The sequence below is a fragment of the Vespa crabro genome, chromosome 16 (genome assembly GCF_910589235.1).
Source record: "Vespa crabro chromosome 16, iyVesCrab1.2, whole genome shotgun sequence".
Taxonomy (NCBI): Eukaryota; Metazoa; Arthropoda; class Insecta; order Hymenoptera; family Vespidae; genus Vespa; species Vespa crabro.
The window spans coordinates 4,239,343-4,264,986 of record NC_060970.1 but is presented as its reverse complement, the minus strand read 5'-3'; the positions used below and the strand labels follow the sequence as shown (position 1 = coordinate 4,264,986).

Sequence of the window (25,644 nt, the reverse complement as noted above, 5' to 3'; positions counted from 1 at the left end):
AGAAAATATATGTACATAAATTAGAAATTATTATTAAAAATTTTCATTCGTCAATGTAGAAAATTAAGTTTTCGTAAATTAGTAGCAACGAGTAGTCTTAATGGAACTTTGAAACATAGATAAAAAGAGTTAAGAGAGATATAGAGACCAATGCCTTCGATAGAGAGAGAGAGAGAGAGAGAGAGAGAGGGGCATCGCGTGACGAGTTTGGCAAAGAGCATAGTATTCGCTTTGAAGAGAGAACGAATTGATTCAGGAAAGCGTTGAAACTCGGCCTGATTACCCGGACGAGCAGGCTGGCTTTACTCGTTTCGCGTATGTGCTTCTCTTCTCGTATAAAGCTCTAAAAGAGAGAAAGAGAAAGAGAGAAAGAATAAGTGCAGATCCCTACTGTAATTCGCACGGTAAGTTTTAATATCGAGTTTCGGTATCGAATGCCATGCCAGAAGAAGTGCGCCTGTTCGTTGGAAAAAGGAGAAGAGGATGGAGGTTCTTACAAGTAGGAAGACTCAGCTTCGAATCGCTCAGAGAATGAGAGTAAAAGAAAGAGAAAAAGAAAGAAAGAAAGAAAGTAAGAAAGAAAGAGAGAAAGAGATAGATAGATTGAGAGAGTCGCGATATCTTGTTTCTTTAATAAACGGAAACGGAACGTAATCGTATTATTTGTTTCTACCTTTAAGAATTTTACCCCTCGGCTTAATACCCTTCTCAGCGATAAGAGAAAGGTTAGGAGGGGAAGGGCATAGAAGGAAGAGAAAGATCGAGACAGGCGTAAGGATCTTTCGAGTGTTGTCTCGGTGAAAAGAAGAAAAAGAAAAAGAGGAAGAGGAGGAGGAAGAAGAAGAAGAAGAAGAAGAAGAAGATGATGGGGTGAGGAGGTAGAGAAAGAAGGATTCGAAGAGGATCTAAAGAGAATGGAAAAGAATATTTAAGAAGGGTATTAAGATCCCTCTCTTCTTCTTCTTCTTCTTCCCTATGCCATTCTATCCGTGTATGGATGAGAAGATAGTATTAACGATTGTACATAATTTCCAAGTATTACTCGAAATGAGTTTTGAAATATAGAAAAATATTTTATCTCATTCGAATCTTTTGTTATATGTCGTACAATTGATAAAGACATTATAACAGATGTATCTAGATAATTACTAATGGAGTTAAAAATTTGATAATGTGGATTTGTCTATGCTGTACGTTCAATCCCCTTCCCCATTGGGGCTGATTTTATAAATATGAAAGAAAGAGGTAATTCAATAGGTATATAATTAATTGACGGAAGCAGGAAGAAATCATAAGGGAGGAAAAGATATATAAGAAAGAGTTGCGACATGCGGCTTATGGTGAAGTATAAAGCCAAGGACTAATTCCATGAGTCGTTCCTGCTGCGATATTCTTATCGAGAATAGCCGCGAGAACGTTTCGCGATCGTTGAGAATGGTGGCTCACAGCGGCGCATAGAAGTCAGGTGTGTTGTCGAGGCGGGGATCCGAAGAGAAACGCATTAACAGGTGCTGTGCTCCGGGTAATAGCCGATGTATCATTGCGGACGGTAGGTCGAGAACGTTCGATAGCAGCTTCTCCTCGAGTCAAGAACTCGCATAATCTATGATGGAGAAAGGGAAACATATGTTCTATTTATTGGAATTTGACGAAGGTTCTTTTTCTATTACGTTGATCGATATTTATTTCTTTGATAATCGTCAGTTGGTCGATTAATTAATCGTTTCTTATCTCAATGCAATTGTGCATAGGTGTATCTATAATCTTCGTCTTTTTTAATATACATTTTTGATCGATCCACAAATATACTCTATCTTTTCAAATACAGAGTTTAAAGTATAAAATAATACATATTGTTTATCCTATTACATGGCATTTATTTGATTCAAATATTTCCAATTTTTGAATCCTGTATTCGTAATATTTTAATAAAAAAAATATTAATAGAATCCATGAATATAATCAGAGATAAAATTCACATCGACAGATCGTATTATTACTAATTATTCTATGCCTATTGACGATGCATTGACGATGATCCATCTATTTTAATCTATAGATTTTCTCTCTTTCACATTTTCCTAAGGATCTTTGTTTCTTTTTTCTTTTTTTTTATTTTTATTATTAATTTTCATACTATTTTATCGATGAGATAAATAAGACGGGAAATGATATATATATATATATATATATATATTTTTTTTTTTTCTTTGCCTCATACAGACGATATCGAACGTACTTAAGCGTTCTACCCTTCCAACCGCACGAAAGGGGAAACCCATAAAGCATTTGACCACGAACGAGGGTGACAGGCACGAGAACGCGGAGGAGAAACTCGCGGCGATGTTTCATCGAGCTTCCGAGCAAAACTTACTTCTACGTTACACGTAGTCGGATCTTCGCGCGAGTCGGCTACCAGTAAAAGGAACGGTAGAGAGAAGAAGGGTGAGAGGAAGAGAGGAAGGGTGAGGAAGATGGGAGACCAAATCAAGTTCGGTTAACGATTACAAATTGGGTTGCCCGATCGGGGACCTATTCCCGGATTAATAGTGCGATAAATAATCGAAAGCTGATTACCGGGAGCAAGGTAAATCTGTGTAGAGTACATTGGTTGGAAATATCAACGTGAAAGGGAAAAGGAGTTGTTGAGTGCTAGTGAAAGATCTAAAAAGGGAAAAAGAATTTGTTTCGAGGTAGTATCTCTCTTTCGTTCGTTCCTTTTTTAAAATGATAATTATACGTAGAAAACGTGTAAGTTAGAATTTTAAAACATGATAACGTCGTTCGAAATATATCCCTTTTTTAAATAAATACGAGACGATCGATCGTTCAAAGATTAATAGATATTATAACGTGAGATTTAACGATCAATAATGAATCGTTCCATTAATGAGTTGTTCTTTTTTAAAGATAATTGTATTGGCGCGTCGTGACGCATATCGCGTTTGTAGAATATCCTTTAAGGTGTCATCCTTTGCGATAGGCCAAGCTGGTTTTAAGTTATACCCACGTGGAACGTAAACCCGTAAACGTGTGCTCGCGGCCAACATATTACGCGCATTAATTCCCGGCGCTTGACGTGAAAGGCGATTCGTAATACGCGAGCAGAAGCGGAGAGCGAGTGAGTGAGAGAGAGAGAGAGAGAGAGAGAGAGAGAGAGAGAGAGGGTGAGAAGAAGAGCAGATTGGAATAAGAGTAAGAGAGGGAAAGAGAAGACACGTGAAACTGCTGTCGTCGTCGTTGTCGTCGTTGAGGAAAAAGGAGGAATAGAGAGGAATGACGATAGCTGTGATTCTCTCTCTTTCACCATCTTCTTCCTATCTCCGTCTCATAATCCCATAACAAGATTGGTAGGTCCACGTCCAATAGATGCATAACAGATCTATGAATTTGTCGGTAATTATAAACTTAAATTCCAGTAAATATTCATCGTCAATCTGGCTACGATGGCTAATTAATGATATCAAAATGAACGATGTATTTACTAATGGTATATAGTCTCGAATGATCTCAGAATATACGATCGTATTTTTAATTTTGGAAAAATTTCATCATTTTTAATATTTTAAAACACCTCATCGATGAAGATTATATTTTGAATTTCTATTCTTCATTTTTTCTTCCTTTCTATTTTTTTTTTTCTTTTTCCTCTTAACGATCGTAATCGACTTGGTCGTCGGATAAGACAGAGGGACGATTTGTAAAAGGAATGAAAGATCCGACCGATAAACTTTCAAACGTAACAACAAACAATCGTATCGACCATGGCAATTCGATTAGCACCCTGGCGTTTATTCGAATGCGACATTATATCGGCGTAGCTTAAGTCGAATCGAAATTAAAGTCAGTATATACGCGAGAAGGAAAAACCTAGCGAAGGTGATTTTGTCGATTCGTTTTGGCGTCCGCGGTGGTCGCGCTTGATGGACCACCCGTCGTCCATCGTTACGATCGCTACCAAGGACGTTGTTGAGAAAGGGAATCACCGGTTAGTAAGACCCTTCGAGGAATCTGTTGGTAGGTAGATCGAGAGGTAGAGAATGAAGAAAGACGATTCGTTTGGGGTTGGATAATTTCGGCGAACTTGATAGCGTTCGTTATTTCTCTTACGATCAATCTTATCTCCTCTATCTTGTTTCTTTCATATATGAAGATTATGGACCTATTGATCGACGTAATTCAAAATTGCTTTTTCCCTTTTTTCCTTCTTCTCTTTCTCTTTCTTTCTTTCTTTCTTCTATGGGGGGGGGGAGGGGAGGGGAGAGGGGCGGGAAGAGAAAAAGAAAAAGAAATCTTCCTTGAAATAACATATGTCCCACGTACGTACAATATATTATACGATATTAACGTAATCGTGAAATATTTTAATTGAACATTTTCTTTTTTTTCTTTTTTTTTTGTTCGTTTTCAATTCAGAGAAAAATCATTTAGAATAGTGAATAAATAAAATTCGACGTTGGTATTAAGTATTCGTCAAGAAAATTGATACGAAAGGATCAATGAAAGGAGTAACAAGCTAGGTAGATACTTTACTCGCCAACACCGATTTAAACAAAGACGTCCGTCGTCCCGACGTCGTTCGTAGAGACGTGACGGTGGCACCCGAATGGCTCGCGTTGCCGGATCCCGCGCAAACGAACGAACGAACGAACGAACGAAGGAACGAACGAACGAACGTACGAACGTACGAACGAACGAACGAACGGTCCCGTTGTAATACCGTAGAATTAATCTATGCCCGCGATGGTAATAATAAGGAAATGTTTCAATCTCGATGATGTATGATGCATCGTGCTTCGTGCGTTCACGGGTAGGAAAAGGGTCTCCCTTGTTCCGCACAAGGACGCTTGTCGTTGAGGAACGATCAATCTCGTCAAGGAGTCCGACCATTCGGCTCGGGGGATTCTTGCTTGATGAGACGTAGTCCAAACGAACGACAAGTCGACGTCGTGTGAGACAATGAAATTCATTTTGCTTAGATAGACCAGCAAACGGATGATAGGTCTAATGGATAAATATACTTTGATAATTTTTGTCTTTCTTTATTTTCCTATTTTCTTTTTTTTTTTTCTTTCTCTCGCTCTCTTTTTTTTTCTTTTTTCTTTTTAGGAAATACTACATCGAATATTAGGATCATTATTTCTTAACGAAAGAAAAAAAAAAAGAAAAGACAGAGAAAAAAAATAGTCGCATTTATCAACATACATCGTATATTAGATTATAAAGAAATAAGAAAAAGAAAAAAAAAAACAAGAAAAGAAATAGGATATTCTTCCTCGAACTCGAAGCAAGTCAAATGGTGGTCGAGTTGATTTCTGATTTATCCGGATAACATAGGAGATGTGATCCCTTCGTTCGAATCCCCTCTCAGCGTGCCGACAACGGTCTTACCCCCTGTAGTTCCGACGTTTCACGTCGACTTTGATAACCCTACGATAGTTGCTTTTCGCTCGTTGGAAAGGAGAAGAGAGAGAGAGAGAGAGAGAGAGAGAGAGAGATAGCTAGATAGAGAGAGAGAAAGAGAAGGTTGGGGTACGACGGTTTATCTTCGATTACGGTACGTCTTGGCGCTGGTTTCTTGGCCCTGGATTTATGGCGAGCGATTTGTCGGTAGCGCCAGATTAGAATTAGTTTGCGGAGTCTCGTGGCCGCGTTTGTTCGGGATCCGACACTGTCTCTGGGGCCCGTGCTGCGAGATCGAGATATCGAAATCTCTTCGTACGTCGAGAAACGTTACTTCCTTCTCACTCCAAAACTCTCTATGCGAATCTCCGAATCTCTCTCTCTCTCTCTCTCTCTCTCTCTCTCTCTCTGTCTCACTCACTCACTCAAAGTATTTGCTTTCTACCAATTAATCGCTATGCCACGTGAAACGAAGAACGGATCGTTTGATATAATTCAACTCTCCGATAACGATTTTCAAATAAAGAATCTTATACATTTTCAATGTGGATATTTCATTAAATAAATTCTATTGTGTTAAATTCGATGTAAGAAGCGATCGGATTACAAAGAGAAGAACCATTTAAACGCATTGAGAGTAAGGACAGAGGGGATGTTTGGGCTTTCGTATACTTGGATAGTTTGCACCCTTTACGAACGAGCAATATTAATATCTCTAATCATTCACCAACCCCTTTTGGCAGACCCTTATCAAAAGGGGTCCGCCATAGGTATCGCGCTTGATGCGTGTTATTCAGATTTATCCCATTTGCCTTTGAGAAAGGTATTTATCCTTAGAGGACAAACTCCGAGTAATATTTTGACGGACATTCGATAACAATTCTGTTATTATATATATATATATATTTTTCTTCCCCTCCTCCTCCCCCACTTTTACCTACCTCCCTCCCCACCCTACGTAGAATTGTCTATTACAATAGTACGTATCAGCATAAAGCTCTTTGGAATTTCAATTTTCTTGGAAATTCGTACGTACGGCATCATTTATCAGTCTCTGCTTTATTTTAAACGATCGTCGTATAACATTAACGGCATTACCAGTTTTCCTCGCGTACCCAGTTGAGATAAGGCTCTTTCTCTCTCTCTCTCTCTCTCTCTCTCTCTCTCTCTTTCTTTGTGTATGTCGACTCGAAAGACGAAGGACCATTCGGTGATACGTTTAAGGGAGCGGAAGAGCGATGGACGTATATTAGAGATAGAGAAAGCGAGAGGAAGCGTAGGATGAAAAGACAGAGAGTAGGTGGAGTCGAAAGAGAGAGCAAGAGAGCAAAAGAGCGAAAGACTGAGAGAGGTAGAGAGAAGTAGAGGGAGAGAGAGAGAGAGAGAGAGAGAAAAGGACGAAGGGACGTTCGGCCATTTAGCCCACCCCGCTCACCTTTGGCCAACCTCGTCTGGTTATTAATGAACTCGCTGATAGGAAGTGTCCATCTCTGCTGCGAAGAATCGCCTCCCAGAGCAAAGCTGTCACGTATTCGGCTTCTATTTCCCTTAGCTAACGCTCTCTATATGCAAATACGTCCGACCGCTCCCTCCCTCCGCGTGTCCTCCTTCCGCGCGTTCTATCGTTCCTTTACGTTCGCGTAGAACTGTGTGCGCGGGTCTCTTTCTCTCTCTCTTTCTCTCTTTCTATCTATCTATCTATCTCTTTCTCTCTTTCTCTCTCTCTCTCTCTCTCTCTTTCTGTATATATATATATGTATATATATGTATGTAGTCCTCTGTGTTAGAACGTACATTCGCTAGTCCGCACGCGTGTTCGTACAATCGCGCGAGTATTTTATGTAACACGTGCGCGTTCTAGAGAGCTGCCTCTCTTATAAATAGCGACTTTGATATCCAGTCGCGCCTTCGCCGAGGGGTGCGTGAACTACCCTTTTGCAAAATTCTCCCGCAGGATAGAGGGAGAAAAAGGAGAACGATGGTATAGAGAAATTCACGTAGGATTACGCATTAAAGATTTAAAAGAGCGATCGTTTGATTTTAGTCGTTCGAATCGATAGATTTATCTATTACACGAATATATATTTATATATAAATATGTATGTTTGTGTATGTATATGTATATATATATATATATATCCATTTTATATAATGATTTTTAGTTTTTGTAAATCTTTGTTTAAAACAAAATTTAAAAATAGAGAGAGAGAGAGAGAGAGAGAGAGATAGAGAAAGAGATTAATCGTTATTCATATCTACTCGTTCAGAAAGTAAAACAATATTTATTTATTTCGATTTGGTCGAGCGGAAGTTTGAGAAGAGGCAGACGTCGGAAAAGGGAAGCACCATGAAGGAGACCCCATAACGGAAGTGCAGGTACGCAGTCGTAAGTAAGAATGATATCGAGGCGAAGGCGGCGGCGGCAGCTGGGCTGCGCGGTACGCGCACCTGTCGAGCTGCACAATAAACGGAAAGAACGTGGAACAGATAATCGTTTCTTCTCTCTTTATTTTTCTTCTTTCATGCCGGTATCCATTATAAACCGCATCCAAGAAATTCTCTTCTTAGCTTTCAATTATTACAACGGAACATTATCTGTTACGTTCTTTAAAAGAGATCAAGCAAAAGTTCGTGACTTTTGTGAAATCTTCCTCTGAGAGATATCATCGGACATTCAACCGAGAGAGACAGACAGAAAGAGAGTGAGAGAGTGAGAGAGAGAGAGAGAGAGAAAGAGAGAAAATAGAGGAAAGGACAATCAGGAGAGTTCACGTTTTAGATTTTGGTGATTCTCTATTAGAGTCGCCATAAGTCACAATTAGGTCAGACTTTTTGGTATACCAGGGTGTGCCCTGGCTGGGGTCTCTTTGGATATATACGTAGGTGTAACTCCGCGGAAGACGTTGACCAAGTAGAAGGGCGGCAGGAGGACTGATGGTTGAAGATGGATAAGACGAAGAAGAAGTAAAATAAGTAGAAGAGAATGAGCAGAGAGGAGGGAACTATCCTGGTCTATACTGATTTAAACGAGCAGTCTAATTCGAGATTTTCGCGAGAAATCTATATCTAAAGATCGTCTATAACGCATAAACGATTACTACTTAGGTTCCTTTGTTGTCACGTTGTCACGTTTCGTTTCTCCTCTTTTACACACACACACATACATTCTATCTTTCTCTTTCACTCTCTTTCCGTCTGCTTCTCTTCCTCTTGATCACCCCCGCCCCGTAGAAAGATGCTCCTTTGTCCGCCTCGAATCGTTTACGACCGTAAGATTTATCGTTCGAGAACGTCGTCTTGGCGCACGGTCACCAGACTCGGAATCATCATTAAAGATCGATAATTCACGCGTGTTACGGTTAGTCCGGCTCCTCGATAAACAACGATCCAAGAGTTAAGTTTTTGGGTTCTTGATGTAAATCAACGTAGACGACAGCGACGACGACGACGACGACGACGACGAGGAGGACGACTTGTTGTTAGAACGTCCAAGATATTCGAAGTAACGAGACTATGTCGTAATATTATTCACTCACTCACGATCGTAATCGATAATGTCGTCTTATTGTCACTATATTTTATAGTTTATTATTAGTCGTTCTTTTATCGCGAAACGATTGGAATCTATATTACCTTGAAAGTTTTCACGACGGTGCTAAATAGTAAATAGCATTTTTATTCGTCGAGTTTTTGGATGATCTTTAAAATCGTTTACGATGACTTTGAGAGTGGGAAGAAGCTATAAGATATATATATATATATATATATATATATATATATATATACCATTTTATAATTTAATTTATTAAGTATTTAGATTAAGAAGAGAATCGTAAGATCGGTATCGGTTGAATGTTTCAGAAAACGTTCTAAGGGCAATACCGATCTTTTTCATTTTTTCTTGTTTTTTTTTGTTTTGTCTGTTTTGTTATTTCTTTCATTTTTTCTTTCTTTCTCTTTCGTAAGAGAATATCTTATAAGAAATTACGAGGACTCCCTATCAGCCAGTGTTGCGTTCGTAACGTGAACCCAAAAGAGAAAATATTCGCGAGAAGCGAAAAATGGAGGCAAACGTTGATGGTGAGACGACTCCGGCTATTTCGTTATCTTTACGAGGGGAACGATTTGGTCGGCATCGGCATACACTCATGTACGACGTGAGAAGCCAAAAGAAACGACGTTCTCGCTTTTAACTCACGACATGGCATGGAACGGAACGGAACGGAACAGAACAGAACGGCAGAACATGGTATGGGTAAATATTGCGAGTAACATCGAACTTAGCTTAAGTTTGAGTACCGATGAGTAGTATTTCTATATTTCTCTCTTTCTCTGATTCCCCGTAAACTTTTACGACGCCGAGTTATAATTATTTTATTATTCGCCGATCGTAAACGATCAAACACAGTTAAGGTAATAATATGCAGTAAATACCTTTAATGGACAGACCGAGTTGTGCTGAGACGCGTTAAACTGCGACCGCCGTAAACTAGTCGTCGTTCATCGTCGTATTCTACGACGTAATCGATCGACGATTTTTCTCGATTAAATTTATTTGCCGTTACCATCGTATATCCCCTCTCTCCTCACTCTTTTTCTCTCTCTCTTCCTCTTTCTACTTCCCCACCTCACTCTCAGCCATGGAGAATAAAGGAAATTACGATCGAGGTCAAAACTATTACAATAGTTTCTTACGAATAAACGATCTGTTCTTTTTTTTTTTCTTTTTTTGTTTTTTTGTTATTGTATTTATTTTTTCAAGAAGAATATCGAAAAGCTTTCGTGCACTCTTTGCAATTATAAATTTGATTTGTCATAGGAGAGAGAGAGAGAGAGAGAGAGAGAGAGAGAGAGAGAGAGAGAGAGAGAGAGAGAGAGAGAGAAGTGATATAATGTGTCTAACGAGAATTGTAGTATATGGATAAGAGTGATTGAAACACGTTAAAGGAAGGGAGGGTAAGATAGAAGGAGCATAATGCCAAACCAACAAAGTTTCTCATCTCGTCAGTATCTTTGATTAGAGGTTCTCTCTCTCTCTCTCTCTCTCTCTCTTTCTCTTTCTCTTACTGATTTGCCTCTAATAAAGTCATTAAATCGTTGGAAAGGGAAAAGTACGAAAAGGATGAATCTTATATCATCGATCGTACTTTTTTAACTAAACAGATAAAGAGAGAGAAAGAGAGAAAGGGAGAGAACTTTCATTTTTATCCGTACATATCGTTTGGACGTTCGTGCGTTCTCATTTCGTGGATAATTAGTTCGTTCAAAATCGAGGAGTGGGGGAACTGAGTGTGAGAGAGAAAAAGAGAGAAAGAAAGAGAGAGAGAGATACTCTAACTGGCTGGTTCTACGGTTAATAACTTTCCATCTCGAATCGCCGTTTCTGCAAGTTCCAATACGGCTTCTCATTCTTTTTTTCTTCTTCTCTCTCTCGTTCTCTCTCTATCTCTCTCTCTCTCTTTTTTTCGAGGCACTCGCCAATCCGTACCCTCGGAAAAGCAAATGAAGCTCTTTCGCGAAGTAAAGGAGAGTGAGTGGACGGCTCGAAGGCGGCATTATATACACTGGGAATACCTCCCGCTGGCCGGAGAAATCACTGGCGGGACTTAATAAGCGTGGAAAGAGCCGAAGAGATGGAAGATAGAGCTAGGCGGATGATGTGAAAACTTTGGTATATTAGTTGCTTTGGCCGATCCAACGTTGGCAGTTCTAGCACTAGACAGATATTTTCTGTGTGAGAGGATGAGAGAGAGGGGTGGTGGTAAACTCGCGAGGGCGCATTCCCCTACGCTTTTCCTGCGACCTACGTAACTACCTTACCTCCCTTATGTATCTATCTATTCTCGTTCGTATATAACATGCGTGACCGGCCGCGTGTAAGAATTATGGGCGTTGGTTGAAATTTTGACGTAATCCATTTTCCAAATAGTTTTAATAAAAAGGAAAAGGAAGACAGAGATAGATAGATAGAGAGAAAGAGAGATATTACATTTCTTAAAGTTGACAAGAATTCATCGAGACGTCGCTTGAAACCTAAAGAAATTCGATTCGTTCGAAATCTATTGTTAGAACCTATTCCGTAATAAGTTGCGTATTATCAATTTCAAAGGCCAGACGAGAATCGAATGAGATTGATCGAGGAGGATAGACTTATCTTTCTCTCTCTCTCTCTCTTTTCTCTCTGATCCTCCTACTACTACGTTCGTTGGTTCGTTTGTACTAGTCGGACGGCGACGACGTGGGATCGCGAAGGGTTAAGGATATAATTTATTCCATTCGCGTGTAAGACTCGCAAATTAGGAGCAATCGATGCGCCGTCTAAGTCGTGACAGGCAGTGTCAAGCAATCAGCAACTTCCGGCAAAGAGAAGCGAGAGCGCTTCCTCGCCTTTAAATCCGCGTAGTCCCACGCGGCTCGTGTTTAAGAGGCTGAAGCGAGACCGAGCTAGAAAGAGAGATAGACAGAGAGAAAAAGAGAGAGAGAGAGAGAGAGAGAGAGAGAGCAAGAACAAGAAGAGAAGATAAAAAGAGATGAAAAGAGAAAAAGAGAGGAGGATTTCTTCTTTCTCTCTCTCTCTCTCTCTTGCTCTCTCTCGCTCTCTCTCTCTTCTTCCCTCCGTCTCTCCCTCCCTCCCGTCCTCCCACCACTCCCACTCCTTCGTTCTTTCTTCAAGCGTACACACCGAGCAAGAGTTAATGAACGCGCTCGGCACTCTCGCTCTCGCTCGTTGATACGGTGGCGTCTTGGCCCACGCGTCACCATAATTACACCGTGCACGCACGCGTGTCCCATACTGCGTGATCGGACTAGCAAGTGCATCGAGCCTCGTCGAGACTCGACTCTTTCGAATCCAGACTGTCTGGCGCGATGACCCTCTTTGGATTTCGATTCGATCGCCCATCTTTCTTCTTCTTCTTTTTTTTTTTCCTTTCTACGATCAGATTATCCCCTTTATTCATTTCTTGTTCTTCTCGATTAATTTGCAATCTTTCTTTTCGATTAAATTCACAAATAAAGAGTAAGAAAAATGAAAAAAAAAAAAAAAGAGGAAAGGAAAGAAAAAAAATTACTCATACGTTTTATCGCTATAGATTTATGTAATACTTCGTATTATAATCTATCTATGATTGAACGATATCTTAGCTAACAAGTTCTTGATTACGCAACGTTCGATCTAATTAATCGTTTATGATGTAGCTTATCGAAAGGACGTTATGATGTCACGATGACATCATTCTCCGAGATATCTGCTGTCGTTGCATCGAGTAGAAAACCGGCCGTGAGCACAGGCGGTCCAGACACAGGATATTGTCGCGGCACTCATTCGTTAATTGATACAGTATGTGGTGCTTTATTTTACACCGACTCCGAGTGGTTCTCAAACTTCTCGCGATCGATTAGAATTAAAGATTTAATCCCGATGAAATTTGGATCCCTCAATGGATTCTTCGTCTAAGATTTTATCCATACCATTTTATTCCATTTTATTCCAAATTGTAAGCGAGATAATATATTATTCGTTAACGTGAAAGGAATTCCAAAAAGAAGAAAGAAAAAAAGAAAGAAAAAAGTGAAAAGTAAAAAGTAAAAAAAAAAAAAAAAATATATATATATATATATTAAGATCCAACGTAAAAATATTTAGATATTGAATGGAAGTATATACGTATGAATCGTTAATTGAAAAAAGATCGAGAGTTTTACTTGAGAACCCTTTGGACTGGCAACGATATTAATTCATAGGGTTCATAATCTATTAGTTACGTTAGCGGACGGGCGTTAACGAGTGTAATGGTAGCCACACGCCGTCTACGTGTCCGTTAACTCTCCTCCTCGACGTTCCTCGCACCATCGATGATCTCATCTAACCACGACCGGCCGTACTCTCTTGACTCGGCTTAATTGTTTGTTATCATTACGGAACGCGTGCTATTGAAATTAATGTTAATCCGTCTTGGTTAACGTGCGCCCGTCTCTTATAAAATCTACTTCCGGTCTGCATTTCTCTCTCTCTCTCTTTCTCTCTCTCTCTCCTAGTTCTTGCCTTCGATATTAATAATTAAAACAGAGTGTTCGTACTCTCTTTGCTTCTTATTAAAACGTGTTGCCCCTTCCATTTCATTTTACGATAAATTTAACGATATCTATGTATATGTGTGTATATATGTGTATATATATATATATATATTTTATTTTATTTTTTTTTTCCTCTTTTTTGCGAAGATTCGTCTTCGAAGCGTCGCTCGAACGAATCGTGTTTTCTACTTGGTTATTTTCTGGAAAACAAGCCAATTTGTATGAAGGAAGCATTAAGTCGAGCATCGGGTGTATCGATATTCCTCGAGTATCGGGCTGCACGCAACTAGATACGATCGTACAAAATATCAAGAGTTATGTATGTTTTATAAATGTAACCAGGCTATCGTTTTACATACCTCGCATAGTGATTCTTCCTTCATTTTTTAATCTTTCTCCCTCTTTTTTTTTTCTTTTCCCCCCTCCTTTCTTCTTTTCTAATTTTTGTACATCTTTCATTTTTTTTTTCTGTTTCCTTCTTTTTCTTCTTCCTCCGCCCTCCCTCCGTCCCCTCTACCACCACCTTCTTTATATGCCCGTGAACGCAGCCACCGTTACGCGTAATGTTAGCAAGAGGAACGGAATTAAGAGTCAATTAGGGATTCTTTAATAAATTCCCCTTCGTGCTTCGACTATCTGTAATTTTATTCGATCATTAATAAGTGCAACCAAGTGTGATAGATATATATATATATAAGATACGAAAGGTTGTAGATTATTGAAAAAGATCTATCAACGGGTGTATATGTGATTTGCGAGCTAATATCTCGTAAAATAAGAATCACGTAAGAAGAATCCTTATGGTGCGATAGGAGGGGGTGGGGAAGAAGAGGAAGGGATGGAGGAATTTCTTTGACAAAAGGATTTTTTTAAAGTTGGAATAACGGAGCAATTTTCAACGATGAATTTTTTATTGCATACATATATATATATATATTAGATACACAGGTGCGTAATATCAAAGGATAATGGATCCGCTTTTGAGTATGTCGAAGACCATTAAACGGTTCATCATGGATTTCACAGTGAGTTCTCTCAATCTGTAATAATATCGTCAGATGGCCGTGCTCGAATTTGACGACGATATATTCTCTATTCCCCTATATATATATATATATATATATATATATATATATATATATATATATATATATATATATATATATATATCTGGACCGTACCCGATTCGTAATAAACTACGATCAACGATCATGGAACAAGAAAGTTGTAACCACTTTGAAAAGAAATTCTTAAGAACAGGGAAGCCGTCCTTCTTCTCTAAGAGAGATAGAGATAAATAGATAGAGACACAGAGAGAGAGAGAGAGAGAGAGAGAGAGAGAGGGACGAGCCGGTTTTCGAGATTACGAAGGGCACTAAAAACTTTTCCAACTACAACGTTTGCTTCGATCGGTGCAAACCGATCTTCTTACAAGTTAACGAAATAAAATTGACGGAGATCGTAGCCTTAGGCGATAAAGTAGTGTAAAATGCATAATCCTTAGGTTAGAAAGAATGTGATATAGCCGGTAATAGTATAAGAGAGAGAAAGGGAGACAGAGAGGTAGAGAGAGGAGGATAGAGAGTACTCGAATATGGTTGTAAAATCGCTTTTTATAAATCGCCCAGCGGATAGTCGGTTTTAGGTACGCAAGACAGAAATAAGTTATCGCTTTGCAAAGGCGCACTATAAAAGCGCACTCGTTATTCTCACGAACGTAAATTGCTTTCGTATATCGAACCTACACCCAACTACTACACTGACAATCCTAATATCAACTTTAAATAGGATCGGGAGAAGAGAGCACCATTATTATCTCTACGTGCACTAACACAACTATGTTCCAATTCTCACTCATATGGAAAAATCTATATTAACGTTAATTGTTTTCAATGATTAATATATATACATATATATATATATATATATAGCCGAAAATGGATGCTCTGTAAGAAGATGAAAGAGGATTAGTTTAAAGTTTGAGATAGGCGAATGATGGACATTTTAAAAAGAATTTATTTTGGAAAATCTGCAAAAGAGATAATGTCAAAATTTTTTTATACGACATATCCCTGTCGCATTATATTTAGATATTGAAACTGTATGATTATGAGATATTAAAAAATCACTTATTCTCTCTCTCTCTCTCTCTGTCTTTTTTCATTTGATCGAAGTTCCAGATAGATATCTTTAAAATTCTTCAGCGAAACGAATTGTGGATGTAACTTTGAAAGAAGTGAATCTTTCGTTTTCCATCTCGTCCTCATCCTCGTCCTCGTCCTCGTCGTCGTCGTCGTCGTCGTCGTCGTCGTCGTCGTCGTCGTCGTCGTCGTCGTCGTCGTCGTCGTCGTCGTCGACGTCGTTTGTTTAAGAAAAGAACTGGCTCGGTTTTCGCGCGTCTTTGCTCGGCTTGACTTCTCCAGAACAATCCGTCTTGCAGTCGGTATAATTAGCCTGAGTTATCGGTGCCAGATTCGGGGACAATAGCTGTATAAATATCCGCGTGGTGGAGAGGAGCGGTCCGTCGTCGTCGTCGTCGTCGTCGTCGTCGTCTTCGTCTTCTCGCGTTCGTGAGGAACGAAGAAGGTACGTGGGTAGATGCAACCCGGCAAAACGTTAGCGTCTGCGAAGAGGTTCTTCCTCTCTTTTCATTTCTCACTCCCTCTCTTCCTTTCCCTCACTCTATCTCTCTCACTCTTTCTCTCTTTCTCTTTCTCTCTCTTATTCTTTCTTCGTTTCTCTCTAGGGTGGTCCTACGTACTAAATGCAAGGCACACGCCAAGCGTCCAGCAGAGGACAAGAGTTGTCCGTAACGAGCGCCTCGCGATGCGCGCCTGTTACGGACGTGCTTGATGCACGACGGACCGTTGCGTTTCCGACGCGAGTCGTTACTTGCCACTTTTGCTGCTTGCCAGTATGTACACATAACTAAATTCTTCTTCTCGATCTCCTCCTACCAACCCCTTTCCCCCTCCCCCATCCCGATTCCTCCTCCCTCTCACCGCACCTTACCAATCTCCTTCTCGGTCGTTTTCTTGCTTTCTTTCTTTCTTTCTTTTTTTCCTCTTTTTTTTTTCTTTTTCTTTTCTCTTTATCATATCCTCACAGGAGAGACTAGTCTCGTGATAAAAAAATATTTAAAGATCTTAAAGATCTATTATAACGTCGTCTTATTAACATACGATGCTCGATGCACGATGAATTGTATAAGTTTATGAGTGATGAAAAGAAGCTAAAAGGAACAAAAAAAAAAAAAAAAAAAGAGAAAGAAAAAAGAGGAAAGAAAAGGGATGAAAAAATAAATTAAAAAAGAATAAAAGATGAATGAAAATGGCAGACACAAACGAATCGCTTCTCATTACGACGATGGCACGAACGTCACGATAGCCAAGTTGTCTATCGTCTTGACGGCTGCACGCGTAACCCGCGTTACTACTGACATCCTAGAGAATGAACGAGATAAAAAGAGAATGAAGGAGAGAATGAGAGAGAGAATGAGAGAGAGAAAGAGAGAGACTCGTGACTGTAAATAATAGCAGCTATAAAATAAATGTAACGAGTCCAGTTCGATAGCGAAAGGCTAATGAGAATAGGTGCGTGCGAATGTCGCGAGACAACGCCCCAATTAACATAACGCATCGGCTGCGCGAAGAAGAAACTTTTATTTATTTATATTCGTCCCCAGGGATGGTAACGATGTAGGAGGATGGGCCGAGTTTTATTTATGGTCTATCAGGTTAATTAATAACGCGCGACGCGTCCGCTTTTCTCTCTTTCACCTGTCGCTCTTTTCTCACTCTTTCTCTCTTCCTCTACCACTCTTATTCTTGTTTTTTCTATTTCATTCTCTCCTTTATCCCGTCTCCCACTCTTTTTTCTATCTTTGTCGCGCTCTTTCGGCGGAGCTTAGCGTGTATAACGTTGTATGGCGTGGAAAAATTAATTCGGTCATTAACGAATCGCATACGTAACGGTATCGCGACTCGTGGCTCTTTGTATTCCCACAGGACAACGAGGAAGGATGAGCTCTACTCCCTCGGGCATTTCGGGAAATATCGATTAATCAACTCGAAGGTGAGGTCCGGAATCGGTGGACATTGTATAAAAAGCTTTTTATCATTACGGTATACGGTCGTCTGCTCTAGTACCAAAGTACGTGTCTCGTTGTTTACAACAGAGATTATTCTACTACGTAGAGCTTAGTACTTACGTTTCTTCTTTTCCTTTTGATATATATATATATTTTTTTTTCTTTTCTCCTCTTTCAAACCTGTTTTCGTCCCTTTTATTTTGTTCGTAATAGGGAAGGAAAGTTTTATGAATGAAAGAAGATACGTAAATACATTGGGATCGTGTAAAACTACTCGATTAGCGAAAGTAATCGCTTTCTTTCGAACCACCTCTTTCATTCTTTTTCTTATTTTGTGAATTTGAACAAGAGAAACAAGAGGAAGAGAAGGAGGAGACGCGTTTGTATCTGCGCGCGTGTGTGTGTGTGTGTGTGTGTATGGGGCGGGAGAATGGAGAACACACAAGGGTCGATGATTTATTCCAGTCCTATCGAAAAATTACATCTTCAACGATCGTAAAAATCACAGGCGCGTTGTAACACGATCTGAAGTGTCTCTATAGTCGAATGTAAAAAGGTGGAATGATAGAGGAAAGGGTTTGGGGGATAGGGGCGGAGGAGGAGAGAGAGGGTGGCGGAGAGGATAATTACTGGCGCACAGGTACGAAGAGAGAGTATAGGACCAGTGTAACATGATCTCTTATATGGCTTAGAGATGAAGAAAAGAAATCCTTTGAGAGACGGTCGTTTGAATTCGACTGACCTTCCACGCGATGCTTTAAGGATACCATCTCCTTTAAACCTCGACCCTCTATAAAACAAAAGTCCTCGTGCCCTCCTAATAACCTGACCTAGCACGTTTCCCGAGGTCGCAAAAGCACGGAAGTTCTATCTCATAAAGAGCTAGATACAACGTTGAAGCTCGAGATGTCTTTAAATCGAGAAACCGGAATATCGCTTTATTACTATCTAACTTTTCTCTTTTGCGCTTGTCAGTTTATAAAAGGTGCGTAATAATGTAAATTATTAAATTCTAGTTATCAAAATCATTCTCGATTTCGTTTAAGAATACGAACAATTAAATATCATTCTTGCATATGAGAAAGATATACAAACATACACACGCATACAAATAGGTACATACACGTATATAAATACATATGTTATAGAAAATAATATATATTATAGAAAAATGTGTATGGAAATTCAGAGATAAGGTAACGATGAATGAGTGAGTACTCATGATAATTGCAGGGGTGGGGGGAGAAATGTTGGCGAATACTCGGAACGCGTTTCTCGCTGGTTATGCTGGACACAATGGTGGCTGTGCCAGAAAAAAAGAGAAAAAAAAAGAGAAAGAGAGAGGTAGGGAGGAACAGAGAGAGAAAAAGAGTGAGTGAGAGAGAGCGAGTGAGAGTGAGGGGATTTGGGATGGGGTAAGGGGGGTGTCTCCACGACTCGCGGCACTCTACGGCGACTGAGCGCTCTGGTATAATGTTTTATGGCCGCGATCAGCCGTAGAAGTATGAAGTGTCGATAGAGCGAGGCAGAAGCGAAAGAGCGGCGAAGATCAAAGGGGTCCATAGAGGCCGCGTGGTAGCTCTCCCACCCTCGCCCATTTCTTCTCTTCTCTCTCTCTCTCTCTCTCTCTCTTTCTCTTTCCCTCTCTCGTCCTCGTCTCCCGTCTCTTCCGACTGGTTGCCCCTTCTTCGTCGGTCTTCTTTCATCCTCATCCTTCAAACCGACGATATATCGTTTCTTCTCGCTTCATCTTTACGAGTGTAGCCGAGACTGCTCCGTTCTTCCGCTTCTTCGTTCGTTCGTTCGAGCTTTCCCGCATTAACTTTGAACTTTGTAGACGTTCAAATTCATTCTTCGGAATTTTTAATAGTCCTCTCCCTCCCTCCCACCCCCCACCCACCCACCTATTCCCTGTCCCGTTCTTACACTTCTTCGTAAATACATTTTAGATAATATTTTTAATGGAATTCGTCAAATCATTTTAGATCGATTTTATAAGTGTACGTATGTATAACTTTCTAGGAACTTTTGATTCTTTTCTCATTGTGAGATATAGTAAGGGAGAGAGAGAGAGAGAGAGAGTGAATGAGTGAGTGACTGAAAGAGAGAGAGAAAGAGAAAGAAAAAAATGACGAATGGGGGCCGACGACTCTTTGCGAATTTCTTCCGTCCGACGGAAACTCGGACTACTGAAGCGTCGTGTTAGTTTCGAAACTAATAATGGCCAATTGTCGGCGTATCGCGTACTCGCCGTAATTGAAGGAATAAATTGAAAAATTAGCAGAACGACCGCGGCTGTGACTCATCCATCGGAGCCCGTCGAGAAATAGTGGGGTAAAGAAAGAGAGAGAGAGAGAGAGAGAGAGAGAGAGAGAGAGAGAGAGAGAGAGAGAGAGAGTCTGCCGCTTCGTTTGCCGATAATAATAACTGCCTGGAATGTCGAGTTCATCTTTACGAGTGGGGACATTATTCCTTTTTTAATTTATAACACGCGCAATTTTATCACTTGCCATTTTAAGGATAAATAAACAATTGAAACTTCATGAATGAATATTCGTTTTACGATTAAGGAATAGGACGGAATAAAAGGAATTGCCATAGGGAATCGAGTTGACCCTTTGTGGTTTTAATATTATAGCAAGCTGAGGAGATTCTATGGATATCCTACTGTTTGGAATTATTTTAAAGACAACGATGTACGCTATGTTCAAGGATTATCTTGTAAAATCTAAAATTTTATTTATTACCTATATATATATATATGTATGTAATAAAACTATTACAAGAAAACATCATTTACTAATAATCATCATTCGTATTTGCTATCTCTCTCTCTCTCTCTCTTTCTCTCTCTCTTTTTCTCTCTGTCTTGTATTTAGCATTACGTGTCAAGCCTGTAAATAAACAATTAGGCGTAACATGGTTTACGAGCATTAAAGGGTAAAAGAATGTATTGTACACATACGTATATAATTTACCAAATGAACAACGATGGGTCATTTCAAGTTTTATATATATATATATGTGTGTGTGTGTGTGTGTGTATAATTTCATCGAGCACTCAAGAGAGAAAGAGATAGAGAGAGAGAGAGAGAGAGAGAGAATTGTCCTGTCCTTCGTGACTTCCGTCGCACGGATTAAAGGCGTAACCGTCATTGTCGTTGCTCGTAATTAAACCTTCCGATCGTTTCGGTTCCATGGAAGAAGAGATATTAATCGGGAGGGAAAGACGAAGGATTAATCCGCGAGCGAGCGAGGACGAAATGAGAAGGCGAGAAAGAAATATAAATTCACATGAGAGCGCAATGTTACGTAGTAACGAATGATAAAAAGAGAATGATGTAGAACAAGTTGAAGAAAGGAGAAAAATAAAGAGAAAAAGAAAAAGAAAAAGGAAAGGAATGGAAAGGAAGAGATGGCGGGCGATGATGTTTGGTGGGAGTAAGAGTAGAATGACGATGACTGTGTGAGGTGGGTACGAGAGAAGACTGCGGTAGAGAGAGTGAACGTGCACGCGCGCTCGTGCGACCAGAGGAGGTGTACTACGTATACCTGGTTGGTTCTGGAAAACATTGACACGACAGGAGAGGCAACGCACCCGTCCGATGACACAGAGGCGCACGTGCGCTCCGCGTAGTCGAGCATAAATAATACAAGACGCGGACAAAGACGCCGCCCTCCTGACCATTTGTTTAAATTAAAATTATCCCTCTTGCTCACCGAGAGTCGAGAGAGAGAGAGAGAGAGAGAGAGAGAGAGAGAGAGAGAGAGAGAGAGAGAGAGAGAGAGAGAGAGAGAGATAGAGAGAGAGATTGAGAGAAAGAAACGAGCGAGGAGTGGAACCGTATGTAGAGACGAGAGTCCATTTTATTACAATTGTTAATGGTCGGTTCGCAACGTCTCTCGCGTGTGCCTACCGAGGAAGTACTTACACAGGGATTTCTCTACCTGAGATTATGAAGCGAATAACTTGTCTCCACCTCGATCGTCTATTACAACGACTGCTTTGTCTTTTCTATATATTCTATTGCGTATATTTAATATCATTGAAGTTGAGAATATCTTCGTTAAAATGCTTAAACGTTTCGTAATCGAAGGAAATATTCTTTTTTTTTTTCTTTTTTTTTTTTTTTCTAAAGTTACGATTTATCCTATGCGTTTTTTCTTTTCCTTCGTTTGTTTTTTCTATTTCTTTTTCTTTTTTTTTTTCTTTTTCTTTTCTTTTCCTTTTTCTCTCTTTCTTTCTCCTTCTCCTTCCACGGTAACTCGTAATTGAAAAAGTCATAATCTTCGGCCACAGCAATTCACAGTGTTCGACGAGATAATCAAAATTCCATTCGCTCACGCGAGAAAGCTCGGACGAATACGCGAGATACGAGCCAGAATATATTGTTGGAGGAAAGTTAACTCGCCCGACTCGTTATTCCGTTCGATCGTTGGAAAGCTTGGCCGTGCTAATTGGAAAATTAGTTTGAACGTATGTACGTATGTATGTATGGATGCATGCATGCATGCATGTATACACGTATATACATGTATGCGTGAGATTCGTGAGAGATAGATCCTGGATATATTTCTGTGCGTATTCGAAAAATTCTGGCCCGTTGAATCGTTCGGTATAACAACTTGCAATTTTTTTTATTTTTCTTTTTTGTCCTCCTGTTTTCGTTTCTTTTCTTTTTCGTATTTTCATCGTTTTTACATTTAATTTCTTTTCTTTCTTTTTTTTTTTTTTTTTTTTGATCTCCTTTTCGACTTATGATCTTCCCCCACCCTCGTCCCTCGCCCTCATTCTGTTTCTTACGTTTTTTTTTCCTTTTTTTACGCACGAACCAGATTCTCTCTCTCTCTCTCTCTCTCTCTCTCTTTCTCTTTCTCTTTCTTTCTGTGAGAAAAGATTCAATTAAAAGACGCGAATGAAATCGACAGGATGTCTGAAACGAGCCTCGTAAAATCCACAACGAATTATCGTATTTTCAGGATCCAGAGTTGAGATCTCATAAAGGCCATCATCGATAGACTCGAAAGATCCATATCGGTTCGATGGATTTAAAGTTAGTCCCCGCGGTATGTGCGGCATCTCTGACGATTCTATTCCTGACCCTGATCACCCCGATTCGTTCTTCCCACCATCTCCCTTTCTCTCTCTCTCTCTCTCTCTCTCTTTCTTTTTCTTTCTTTATATCATCGATAGAGCAGGATTTGATTCGAATCTCTAAACAAAGTTTCTCTCCTGTTATAAACTCACTCCCGACTATAAACTCTCTAAACTCGTATCGTAATTATCGAGAGGACAGACCAGTTCGTAAGAATATTCGAAGAGAAAAGAATAAACCCAATGAAATCTCCTCTCATGATTTTTCTTAATATTTAGTTGATATCAATCGTCGGAACATGGTATAATCCTCTGTGATTACTTTAAGATTAAGTTAAGTTTTAAGAGATTAAGAAAGAAATGATAAATAATAAATAAAAAAATAAATAGATATGAAAATAAAAATGCAAAAGGATTAAAGTAGATTTTATGATTCGAACGATGTGTCGTAATTTCTCTGTCGTCGAAAGTCGATGAACATGAACATGTAGGGAAATTTGTTTCTTTAGTAAATCATCTATACGTTCACCGCGTACAAGAAGGAAATTTGTATGTACGACGATACTCGTCCTCGGGACTCACTCGAGAGCGATGGAGAACGTAGGTGGAGGAGGAGGAGGAGGAGGAGGAGGAGGACCCAGGGCCTCTCCAACGATAGGGGCAAACTCGACGAGCGAATTAACCGGCATCCACGGCGATTCGATCGCCCGTTTACCACGACGATCACGTGCCGTTGAAATGTAAACTCGTTCTTACGATCTCTCTCGTTTGCCATCGCCTCTCTCTCTCTATTTCTCTCTTTCTCTCACTCTTCATTCTTACCATCTTTCACAGATGTAACTTGTTCCTTCTTTACTTTTTGTACCTTCCGTAGAAGCACTTTGCACCACCACGTACGACCCACGAGACGACGTTTTATCGAATTCTCATCTCTCTCTCTCTCTCTCTCTCTCTCCCTCTCTCTCTCCCTCTCTCTCTCCCTCTCTTCGTCCTTCGCAAGTAAGCGCGATCGAGCCGATAGTCAAATAAGACGCCAGATGTTAGGCCAAGGCAATTTGTGCAACGATCGATTCTCCGTGACTACTCCGTAAGCGCAAATGGTGGCAAACACGTATTATCGTTTCGCGTTTCTAATACCATAACGATAAAATTTCTTCGTCACGAATTAACATATATGTATATATATATAAATATATATACACATCCACAGCTCAGAACTTTTGATTCCGAAGGAAAAAAATAGAAGCGACATAAAACGGTACTTATATGCTTATACTTCGACTTTATTCTTCGATGTTACACGATTTTTTAAACGTCCTTTTAAATTTTACACGATTATAACGATTGTATATCCTACACGATCTCCCTCTCTCTCTCTCTTCGTGTTTCCCCGATATTTCCGATAGGAGAATGATAGATCGGCAAATATTTCAGGACGGTCGATATTATCTCTCTTTCCACGGCGTGAATCCGTCAATGTCGACAGCTTATACGAAGTCAAGTTTTCTCGAGTCGATCGACTAACAGAGCTCCTTGCTCAACAGGCATACATACCTATCCTCTTTCTCGCATCGATCCAGTCACTTCTCTCTCTTTCTCTCTCCAATCCTCTTTTTATCCTCGTCCTTTTTTTCTCCTGTATTTTTCTTTTTCTCCCATTTCTTTTTTCTTATTTTTTTCATTTTTATTTTCTCTTTCGTTCCATCCTTATTCTCTCTTTTTCCCCTCTTCGAGCCTTTGTCTCAGATGCTGCGAGAAGATACGACGTGGAAGGTGTAATGGATCGCCACACGACCCGCTCGGTCCCAACCCCATATGGAACACCGGGAGAGATCGGCCAGAGATTACAGGGAAGCAGGGCATAATGTCCAAACAGTTGCTCGTCAACAACCGAGTAACGGTCGACGAAAACGTTCTCTTCTACCGAGAGAGAGCAGCGCGTGAGCACAACGATCTCCGATCCCAACGTCGAATTCCTCGAAGAACGACAACGACGACGACGACGACGACGACGACGACGACGACGACGACGACGATGAGCCGAGCATCGAAGGTCGAAATCTTCGAGAGTTCTCGAGATCACGAGAAGGAACAGCAGCAGAAGCAAAAGTAGCAACAGTAGAAGTAGTAGTAGCAGCAGCAGCAGCAGGAGCAGCAGCATCAGCAGCAGCATCAGCAGCCCTATAATACATATCGCTAAATCTTACGAAACGAGCAAAGAACGCTCGTCGTTCGTTCATACTTTTCGATATCAGGGATAAGCCTTTATATTCCATCAATCATATTTATTCGATTTATTAGCGATACTAAAATTCGTCGATAGTATGAATCGAAGAATCGATCAGAGGAACATGATTTCTCGTAAAACTCAAACTGATTATTATCGTCGAACAGTGGGATTATAGTCATCGTTAAATAGTATTTATTCGTATCAACTGATATCATCATCATTATCATCATCATCATCATTATCGTCATCATTGTCTACTTATCATACACCCGTTAAATGATTTTCTCTAATCGCGTCTAATCCACGCATCGGTTATCCCCTCTGCATTGGATTTTCCTCGTAAGTAGGATTGTGTCGCGCTTCAAGGCCAACGAGATCGGAGAGAAAGCGTATCGTAGATCAAGGCAATAGTACCGCTGTCCAATCGAAGACACTAAACATTCAGGCTACACGCAACGAACTTCGATCCACGTCGCACGGCGTGCCGCGTCGCATCGCACCGCACCGCACCGTCTCGTATCGTATCATACCGTACCGCACCGCACCGCACCGTGTGCCGTACGCGATACGTTTGCTGCTCGCGACTCGTAAAGTACCGTGTAAAAGGCGTACTACCGATATTATTACCGAGAACGCTACCGGCGTACATGCGAACAAGAATTTATTACGATCCTTATCGGTACGCGTCGTTTACCTACTATAGAAGAGAGACGGAGAATGGTTGTAGATATCTGGAGTGTGTGTGTGTGT

General features: G+C 40.2%; 1 long non-coding RNA gene across 1 annotated transcript in view; it reads right to left on the bottom strand.

The window, feature by feature from the left end:
• LOC124429836 overlaps positions 1–9,932 on the bottom strand; it is a 10,756-nt gene extending 824 nt beyond the window's left edge. The window contains exons 1-2 of the long non-coding RNA XR_006943565.1: positions 9,838–9,932; positions 1,447–1,603 (exon numbers count right to left, since the gene is read on the bottom strand). This is a non-coding gene — a long non-coding RNA (uncharacterized LOC124429836). The remainder of the gene's footprint in view (positions 1–1,446; positions 1,604–9,837) is intronic.
• Between the last annotated feature and the right edge of the window lie 15,712 nt (positions 9,933–25,644).